The 10,178-nt window shown below is 33.4% G+C and overlaps 1 long non-coding RNA gene across 1 annotated transcript; it reads right to left on the reverse strand.

Annotated features, from left to right (window-relative positions):
• Positions 1-2,339: 2,339 nt before the first annotated feature.
• On the reverse strand, positions 2,340-3,083 carry LOC149186331 (uncharacterized). Its single transcript, XR_016256127.1, has 2 exons — positions 2,710-3,083; positions 2,340-2,601 (listed from the first exon to the last, which is right to left on the reverse strand). It is a non-coding gene; the product is annotated as an uncharacterized LOC149186331 (long non-coding RNA).
• Between the last annotated feature and the right edge of the window lie 7,095 nt (positions 3,084-10,178).

The following is a 10,178-nucleotide window of genomic DNA, read 5'->3' on the forward strand; positions in this document are numbered from 1 at the left end:
ACATTTTCTATCATTCAACATTATTACATTGTCATTTTACATTCAAAAATTTCATTTCATCATTTTTCATAATTAATGTTATTTACAATATTTATCACTCAACAGCAAATTTAAAATTAAAATGATCAGATTAATCTGAGACATATTTACCATATTTAAAATGATTATATTAATATCAGATGATTTTCCCTATTTTTGCTAAAATTAATCATATGTTCGTTAGATTTTCTTTGGCCGCACACCAATGAAACCAACTTAGATTTGGCCGCACACCACTGAAACCAACTTAGATCCATCTTAACTCCGGATCTATCAAGCTCTCAGAGGCTCAAGCACACCACTGAAACCAACTTAGATCCATCTTAACTCCGGATCTATCAAGCTCTCAGAGGCATCAAACCTTTCCTCAAGTTTTTCACTCAAAAAACAGATTTTCACCTCTAGAGATTTGATCCAGGCTTGATAGATCTCGAGTTAACATGGGTCTAAAATGATTATTTGCATTTATTATATTTAACTTTTATTATAGACTTAAAGGAAAACTCTAGTGGAACTTTATATGTTAAAGTTTTTGTTACTGTTTGGTTACTCAAAAACTTTTGGGTGGAATTTGGAAACGGACAAAAATACAAAAACTAATTAAACTTCATACTATGTGGTTCCTTAAACTAATTAAACTTCCAAATAATTGAGGAAGTTACATTTTCTCTTGTTCCCTATAGATAAAAGGAAAGGATCTTAGAGTGAAAAACATGGGGTTAGCAACCAGAAGGAAGCAAGGATAGAAGAAGCTTAAAATAACGATGTCGAAGGGGACATTTCTTGATTCGGGCAACAATACATTGAAACCTACTCACACGCAGGTCTATATATTAGGGCAGAATAGGTAGTCCTAATGCCTGAGAACTAACATGTTGAGGTTATTATTAGCTAATTGTTCTGGAAAGTGAGAGCTCCGGGGCACTAGACATAATAGTCTCATGGAAGGGTGGGTGAGAACTAACATGTTGAGGTTATTATGAGCCCATTGTTCTGGAAAGTGAGAGCTCGGGGGCACTAGACATAATAGTCTCATGGAAGGGTGGAGTGATCTTATCTAGATCTAAATTTCCTTACCTATTTACGAAAATTACAGCTTTTGTTGGATTAATGGAATTCTATGAAGGTAGTTAAGACAGTTTTAATCTTAGTGTGAAATTAGACTGATGTTATTTTTAGTAAAAAAAAGTTTTAATCTTGTGTGAAATTAGACTGATGTTATTTTTAGTTAAAAAAACAGGTGTACACTTGAGTGCCAAAAAACTTTAGTTCTGAAATGTTTAATACTATGTGAGATTGACACAAAGTCATTAATGTAGGACCTTCCTATGGAATAATTTATTTGAAAAATGAGTTGCCTGTAAACTTATGCTCTTCTTCCGAGAGAGAGTAGTATACTGGTACGGAAGAGCCCGGGAGTAGTATACTGGAAAGTAACTGGGATAATCTGTAAATTGCTAAGAAGGGATTGCATATGTAACTGTGAAGAGGGTTAGGTCTGGTTGATATACGGGCGGGTCTGAATCCAAAGCAGTCCCAGACCATACCTTGAGGAGGGTAATTCAATAAGAAAAGAACCCGTGGTCTTAATTGAGCTCGGAGATGTCAAACTCTATTTCTAGCCCGTGTTGAAAGGAGTATAAGTAATTATTATAATTTGATAAGAAACCGACTAACATACTTGGAGCTACCTGGCTACGATTAAATCATCTATGATTAGACTGTACAAAGAAACATTCCAAGATTATTTATGCCAAGTGGCATAGTACTCTTTAATCATGCTAAGAAATCAAAACAATACAACAATTTGCGACTAAGAACATTCTGCAGTGAGCAACAAATGTTGAAAATAATACACCAGAACAACGAAACAGGTTCAACGACCTGGGGCTGTTATCAGTGGTTTTGTCAAAGTACAGTTTGTAGCACCATTCATGGTAAATTATATATAAATATTCTCAGCAAGGTTTATAACCACAAAATAATTTTATATTGCCTCTTCAAGAATAAAGAAACAAGCAAGGGTGTATGTCAAACCCTAAACAGTCCAAAAATGATAGCGGAGAGAATTTTTTTTTTTTTTTTTACAACATGGTGAATCGGTAACTGCCTGGCCTAATCTAAAGGAGACCCAGGATCAAACCTCAACACTGCCATTATAACACCAAGAACATAACCAACCACCTGCAAATAGAGTATACTAAGTCTCTAAAATCTCTATAATAATAGCGGAAAAAACTATTACTATTATTGCACAAAATAAAGAGGAGGCTTAACATTGTGTGCCATATGAATTACAGATATAAAAACTTAAAAGCAATAATGGTAGAATGAGAATCTCTAGTTTCCAAAATAGACTGTTTCTTTTAAAAGAGAGTACAACATTTGTATTTTTGCACATTTTGGGGAACATCGTAGGAAAGCAGCCCCAAAAAACGTAACCAAACTTCAGCCTCGAGAACCCTCCGGGTTTGGAATATGGAGAAAAGCACCTGCTATGATTAAGAAGTTGAATCTAGAATCTGTTAGTTGCATTCGATAGTGCACCATGTGAACGCCAACCTGCAACCGAGCATCACAACCAAGAGATAAATTCCATTAGGTGGTTTTATCAATATTTAACTGGATTATCCCTAAATTCCACCGCTGAAGGATGAAAAACAAAATTACCTGTTGATCCAAACCTGATGAAGGGTGCTCTGAAACCTCAGAAGAAAAGGGTAAGAAATTAGGCACAGTGGGGACGGGAATGCTATTGAATGGAATTACCCAGCCAAATGAGAGAAGTTGCAGTTTGGAGGGGGACATGCCATGAGATTAACCCTGCTAGGGTTTGAATTGGAAAAATTGTAGTGTAACACAACTTTGTAAACCTGGGTCGAGTGCGTGAGTCTTAGGATTGAAAAAAAGCTCTGTAAGTTTTTGAGAGGGCTGTAGAGCTTGCGTTCGGGCAAATAGAAGTAACAACTGATTGACAATCGCCGGCAGTAGGGTGATCCATTACCCTAACATCCCCCGTTGCAAACGAGTTGTTGGATCTTTCCCACAAGATGGATGGTGTAAAATACGTTAGATTGTTTTTTAGCAGCTTTCCACCGAAGCATTAGACTATAGCAAGTGGAGATTCAAGGGTTATCCAGAGGTGAAGTCAATTAATGAAGTGGGTCATGGTATAGTTAAGCCTTAATTCGTATAACCAACAGATTTATTATAATGAAAAGGCTCCGGAAGGATCGTGTATACCAAAAATTATATAACGTTGTCCTATTATGTGAACCCCAGAATATCTGTCCATGAAATAAATGGAACTGCACGTTATATGTAATTGTTAACCATTGTAAACCTTAATGCAAACCATAAGTAAAATACGCTTGGTGCATGAGTTTAATCGTAAGATAAGAACCAATTACTTCACGATTAGGGTCTATTCGGTCGTTATTGATGTGCTTTGGATATATATATAGATATATTCTTGTTATAATATGATATGTATGCATACATGTTATAATGCTTGTCACTAAGGTCTAACCTAAATTTTACTTGTATTTATCTAGGGTACACATATCATACAAGGTCTCCATACAAGGTCTTACAACCATATGCTCATTTACATTTGCATGCAAAAAATTGACTCTCTCATAATAATTAATAATAATTTATTTATTTTTAATTATTATTTGTATCTTGATCTATCCTCTAGCTTGCTCTCGTTGAGCTTGTTGCTCCCAGCATTACGCTAGACACTTTTCTTTATGTTCTTATTCCAACGCTCACTACAAGTGAATCCAATCAAAGACCATAATACGCCATTTCCAGTGTTGTTTTGATGTTTTCGTGTCTCTCAACGAAATACAACCTCAATTATAGTTTTCGTTGTTTTGATGTTTTCGTGTCTCACAAGCCTTGCATTCTCGTTTCCCTCAAGCTAGGTGTTGACTCCTTCACTGAGTGTATGCATCAACGGTTTTCTCCCTTTTTACCGCCTACAACGTAGCATAAACTCCAACTACTCGAATCATTGATTCCAAAAAAAACAACACATCGCTTGTTTGAAACCCCATTCAAAATAAATCAAACTGAGATTCTTCCTCCACAAATGACTGTGACCAAAGATTCTCCATTGTAGCTACAACCTTGCAGCACGTATGCCAAATGTCAATCCACCTTATGCCTGTAATCAACAGAGTCCACAGACCGCTTTCACTTCAATGCTTTGTGCATCACTTCCATGGATCCTAGCCCTCTGTAGAGCTATGATGGTCCTCTTTGCTTCGCCATAGTGCCACCATCCATGGATGGGCTCGAAGTTGTTCCAAATGGCTAATATAAAGACCACTACAACATTGTTCAACACCACATGATCAAGTTTCCTCCCTAACAATCTTTCTTCACAATATATTCACAAAGTCAACATTATTCCACAAGCAGATCCCTAACCGCACCTTCACAAGATCAGTTGGTGGCTTCCCTCTAGCTTCTTCAGCTCTATCACGGTCACCTTAGCATATGATCCTTCATATTCGACAGTAAAACAATTTAAGACCATAGATTGTCTTACGAGGACATCATCATCATTGTCATTGATGATGATGTCCAACCCTTTGTCGACTCTTTACCACAACACTTATATCTCTCTTGTGGATCTCTGACCGCTTCACAAACTTTCCATAATACTTCATTGACAATACGTTGTAGGTTCCTTCACGAATTCTCAGCCTCTACCCTCGAACACTCTTCTTCCAACAGGTTTCTTTGCGCCAATTAGGCTCCACTACGACCACTACTCTTATCTACAATGTAATTCATATTTTACTAGGAAATTTATGTGCAACCTCGTTGCTCTTGATTGTAGATCTAGATCTGACCAGATCTAGCTCTTCCACTCTACAATAATGTATTTGAGTTCTAAGGACAATATGTTCCACCATGGGCATCATTATTCTCTCTACTATGCATCAACCAACACTGATATCAGAATCATGCCTCCCATATATTCATGCTCCCTTTTCTTATAAAATGGATGCATTTTCCATTTCTTTTAACCATTATGTTCCAGATCAAGATCTGCATCAACAAATCAGATCTCATTCATTCACCAGGCCACTTAACTCTTGGTAACAAAAGCATCCTTTTGAAGCCAAAACATAACCTTCAGTTCTAATACCAGATGAAGAAAATTTAACCGGAGATCATTACCTATTTATTGAGAGGAACAAAAAAAATGACCACCAAAATAACATATACACATAATGCACAAAGTATTTTCCCTCAGAAAACCCCAACTCCAGGAGAAAACACACCATAATGAAATTTCATTATCTTTGGTCAAAATCCTAGGCCAACCTGGCCAAGTGAGCCTACACTACTCACCTCCCTGGCCTTATTACAATGAAGTCCTCCCAGCAATTTATAAGCTATATTACATGTAATAATATGTGACCAAAACCACCTTGTTTAATTTGATCAACCTTGACTCTAACCCCGAGCCAATTTACCTAACATATAATGATTCTACAATATTTTTTAAAAGTGGATTCTAGGCTACTACCCATGATTGTTTTTTTAACGTGGAAAGAAGAATTCATTGTGAAATGGAATGCAATGGCATGGTGAGAAAAGTGCAATGTGTAAGCATGGAAAAGGCAAGAGGAATGTCGTGTTTGAAGTGAATGGGTTAAATGGTATAAATACATGTGCAATTTTTAGTCCCTGCCTTCAACATCATAGGGAATATAGTAATTTATAGGCATTGACTCAACATTAATGTGATTTAATTAACTATCCTATTCAATGTTTTAATATAAATATTCGATTAAGCAAAAAAATTTCCAAATTTTTAGATTCGACCTCTTATTGGTGGGAAAACTGTATTATTTTGTTAAAACATAAAATAATAAGTTTTAAATTTCAATTCAATGCCAGTTTAATGATAGTTTTAATTTAACATTTGTTGGAAAACATTTAATGTTTTTCACTCTCGAATGCAATACATAATACATATCATATCCCAAGCCACAAAAACCGCTAGACCATAGCTTCGTGGCAAGTTGCATGTGTATTTTTGGATTCTTCATTTGGAGGAAGTGAAATTGCTTTCCATATTTCTCAAATTGGGGTTTGAAATAGTGAAGGGAAACAAAAATCATTGTGCATCTATACAACAAACTTGATGAACTAAGCCAGTTCTTTGTCCATTGAATTAGGCTGTGAAATTTTTCCTACTCATTTTATGAATGTGTGATGATTCATGGAGGTGTTGTAAGAGATGTTGCTTATTCTTGGGTATATATTTTCCGACTAGATCAAAAAGGGAGAATTCTAGAAGGTAATCTTGTGCTTTTTTATTCAACACCAACTATACATTTTCTCCCTCAATTTTGAGCACTAAATGTTTCTCTACAAATATAATTATGTGAATTCATTTCTAACAAATGTGCCATGGTTCATGGAGGTGCTGCAAGAGGTGATACTTCTTCTTATTAGTAGCCTTCTTATGAACTATCATTCTTATTCTTATGTTCTAGTAATAACAATATTTTATTCTCAAATGTGATATAAGATGGTATACTTGACAGGTTTGTTGTAGCTTTAGCTAGACAACCCATTTGGGTGATGAATGTTTTGTTAACAGAATCTCCCTGCACACTTCCAATCATCTACGACCATGGTTTATTTGTTCTTTACCATGATTTGTGTCTGTCTTTCAGTACATGCCCTAGGACATATGACCTTTTGCATGTTGATCACCTATTCCCTAAGCTCAACAAAGAAAAGGCTTGGATCAATAAATTACTTAACTAATTTTGCAGGTTCTCGTTATATCCAATTATGAAATTTATTAAACGTGAAGTATATTTTGTCTTAGAGATTGTTTGATGTTAAATAATATTCAAACATTTTTGGATTGTGTCACATTCTCGTCAAATTTCACGTTAATAGTTCAATTGTTTGCTATATATGCCAATTGGTACGCATAATTATAGAGGTTGATAGGATGGCTAGGAGATTCTACAATTTTCCAAGATAATTTTTAAATATAATAAATGAATTGAAGACCCTAAGAAAATCATTTCACTAGGAAGTTACACTCACATACTCAAAAGAGAGAGGATTTTGTGTGCACATAAGACTATTTGGCACTCAACAATGTCTTGAATTTTTGCCAAAAATGTTTAATTTTTTACGAGGCTGAGATGATATATGTGGCCTTGGAATTTAATATGGCTTGAATTTTTTTTCCTCAAGCAAAGGGTAGAGTGGCTGCATGTTTTGTCTTTGTTCCTCCTAATATGGCCATTAGATTTTTTGGCTTTATATGTAGATACCCTTAGATGAAGCAATATCAAATTTATTCAAAATTTGTAAGGTGGGAGAATCTCCATCCTAACTATACTCTATAGTTGATTGCCTTCAATAAATGTTGTACCTAGCATTGTATTGAATATATCAAATGCTAACTTATTACCTGGTTGATACAATATATGTATACCTCAAATTTAATCTACATGGACTTTTTGTACTCAAGCAAAGGCTATTGTGGTGTATGATTTGTCTTTGTTCTAATTATGAGATTGTGGTTAGAATATTTGGCTTTATATGCAGTCACTCAGATTGATCATTAAAATATATTCAAAATCTATAAATGGCAATAATGTCGAATTTTCGTATCACTAATTGATTCATTTTGGGTTATGGCTAAATTCTTCAAGGAATTGGCCATCTAAAAAAAATATTTAATAATCTATGTAATATTTCATTGTGTGTTCTATTTTGTCATTTTTTAAAGTCTAAAATGGTAATTAGATTGTTTGGTTTATATACATAGTCCCTCATATAACATATATCAAAGTTATTTAATATATGTAAGGTAGTATATTCTCCAACCTTTCATGTCTTCTATTGATCCTTTCAGGTTTTGGCTAAACTCTGTGAGTTGGCAGTGTATAGAAAAATTCATTTATGTAAAATTGTATTAGAGGTTAATGCATTAATTTTACTAGTAATGACTGTTCTAGCTAAATGCATTTAATAAATACCCATGTGGTGCCCAACATTGTACTGAATGCAAAAACTTTTCATTTCATATGTTATGTAGAACTGAAATTTATATATTTTGAATTTTTCCAATCAAACAAAGGTATTCTGGTGTATGTTTAATCTTTGTTATAATCCAAAGATAGTCATTATATTTTTTTAGGTTTATATTCAATCCCTTATATGAAAAAATTAAAATTTATTCAAAATTTAGGTGGTGGCCATAGTATCCACCTTTTATGTCAATTATTGTTCCATTAGCATTGTGGTTAAAATATTCAAGGATTTGGCCATCTCAATAAAGTTTATTGATTTATGTAGCCTCATAGTTCTAAGTTGCATAGATTTTGAAAAAGACACTAGCTATGGCATCTAAAATAGTACGGTAAGTTATTAGAAACCCAAGATAGAGTTTGGCTAGGGTAAGTAAAATGTGCATCCATGTATATGAAAAGAAATCGAGGTACAAATTGTATATTACAATTCATGAATTTAAAATTTGGGACGAAAACTAAAAAAATTGTCATTAAGAAGGACCAAGCCAATGTTGTTGTTTTTTATTATAAAAAAATTGAGGTTGGTTGTTCTTTTATTTTTAAATATTTTAATTAAAAGCAAAATAAAACAATGTATCCTAATTTATGATAATAATTCTCCATAAATTTAGAGTTTCAGTCTAGAAATAAAACATTTCAAGAATGTTGAGGAATATGCCTAACATTTTTGCCAATTCCCTAATCATGCATTATAAATTTTAGGGAATAAAAACTATAACTATTAACACTCTAGCGAATACCATGAACTTATAGGTAGTTATTGACACTTTTAGGAATACCATGAAATCATACTTGAAATCTTCCAAATATTTGTATGAAAGACTATTTTTTAATATTTAAAACCCTTTTAAGTATTTCATGAACTACCATGGGAGAGAAGGTTCTATGTATTTATAAATATGTTTAACATTTGCCATTGTAGTTGGTTGTAAATTCACTTTATTTTTTAAGAAAGATGATTAATAGGTTATTGTCTAAGATAAATAATATATATGTATATATAATTTGATTGTATAATGTTCAATGAATCATGACTTAAGAGATTAAAATTAGTACTCTTTTTAATTATTTATTTTTTTTCTATTATTTCATTACCTAAAATCTTGGATGAAACAATTTATATGCTAGCAAAAATATTCTCTAAATTTATTGGTATAACATTTTAAAACTTGAAATATCACTGAAATGTTTTAGTGGTGCTTTAATGGAATTTGGTAAAAGGAAATATTTTCTAAAGACTAAGCACAATTACAACCCCTTGGGATCAAATTTTTTTATTTTCCTGAATGCAATATTTCTATTAATGGTAGTTGTATTCCATAGTCGCATGCATTCACTAATTGCCCATATCACAATTTGCTCGAATGGGGTGAGATCATAATTATGTATTGATAAAGAATTTTGTAACTATTAATAGTGTTAGAGAAACAATTTTTTAGCATTAAACTAGTCACATGTTTATTGCTTCATGTTTGAATAACAAGTTGGAAGTGTTTCCCAAAACGATCTATTCTAAAAAAAAACGAAGGAAGAATCATATTTAAATTTTTTCAAATGCTACATATATTAATCTCTTGAGCATGAACTGAACTACAAAATGAAGTAGAAGGAATGTAGGCCAAAGGGAATTGAAACTTGAATCAATGGAAACAAAAGCATATAGGCATACCTTATGAGTACTTTGTAGTTAAGGCATGAAGATGAAGATATATTATGGAGGTATAATTGTGTTATTTGTTTATAGTAAAGCCTTGGATGACTTTAGAATGTATAGATAGAAGGTGGTTACGATGCATTGGAGAGATATTTAATTGAGATTAAATAAGCTACTAATGCACCTCCCTACTTCTATGCATGATCTGACACTTGAAATAGCCCACTATTTTAATTAATGAAGTAGGGGCTAATGGTGAAGTTTGTAGACCTTGGTGAGAGTGTATACATCAATGACACTAGAACCATTTTTGGAAATTTGCGTTAAATTTCTAACCACACTCTAAGATTTAGCTTAGTGGTAGGAATATTTATGACTTCCCCATGTCTATGGAG

This window comes from Pinus tabuliformis, chromosome 3_1 (genome assembly GCF_031772625.1).
Source record: "Pinus tabuliformis cultivar Carrire ecotype Pingquan chromosome 3_1, CPIR1, whole genome shotgun sequence".
Taxonomy (NCBI): Eukaryota; Viridiplantae; Streptophyta; class Pinopsida; order Pinales; family Pinaceae; genus Pinus; species Pinus tabuliformis.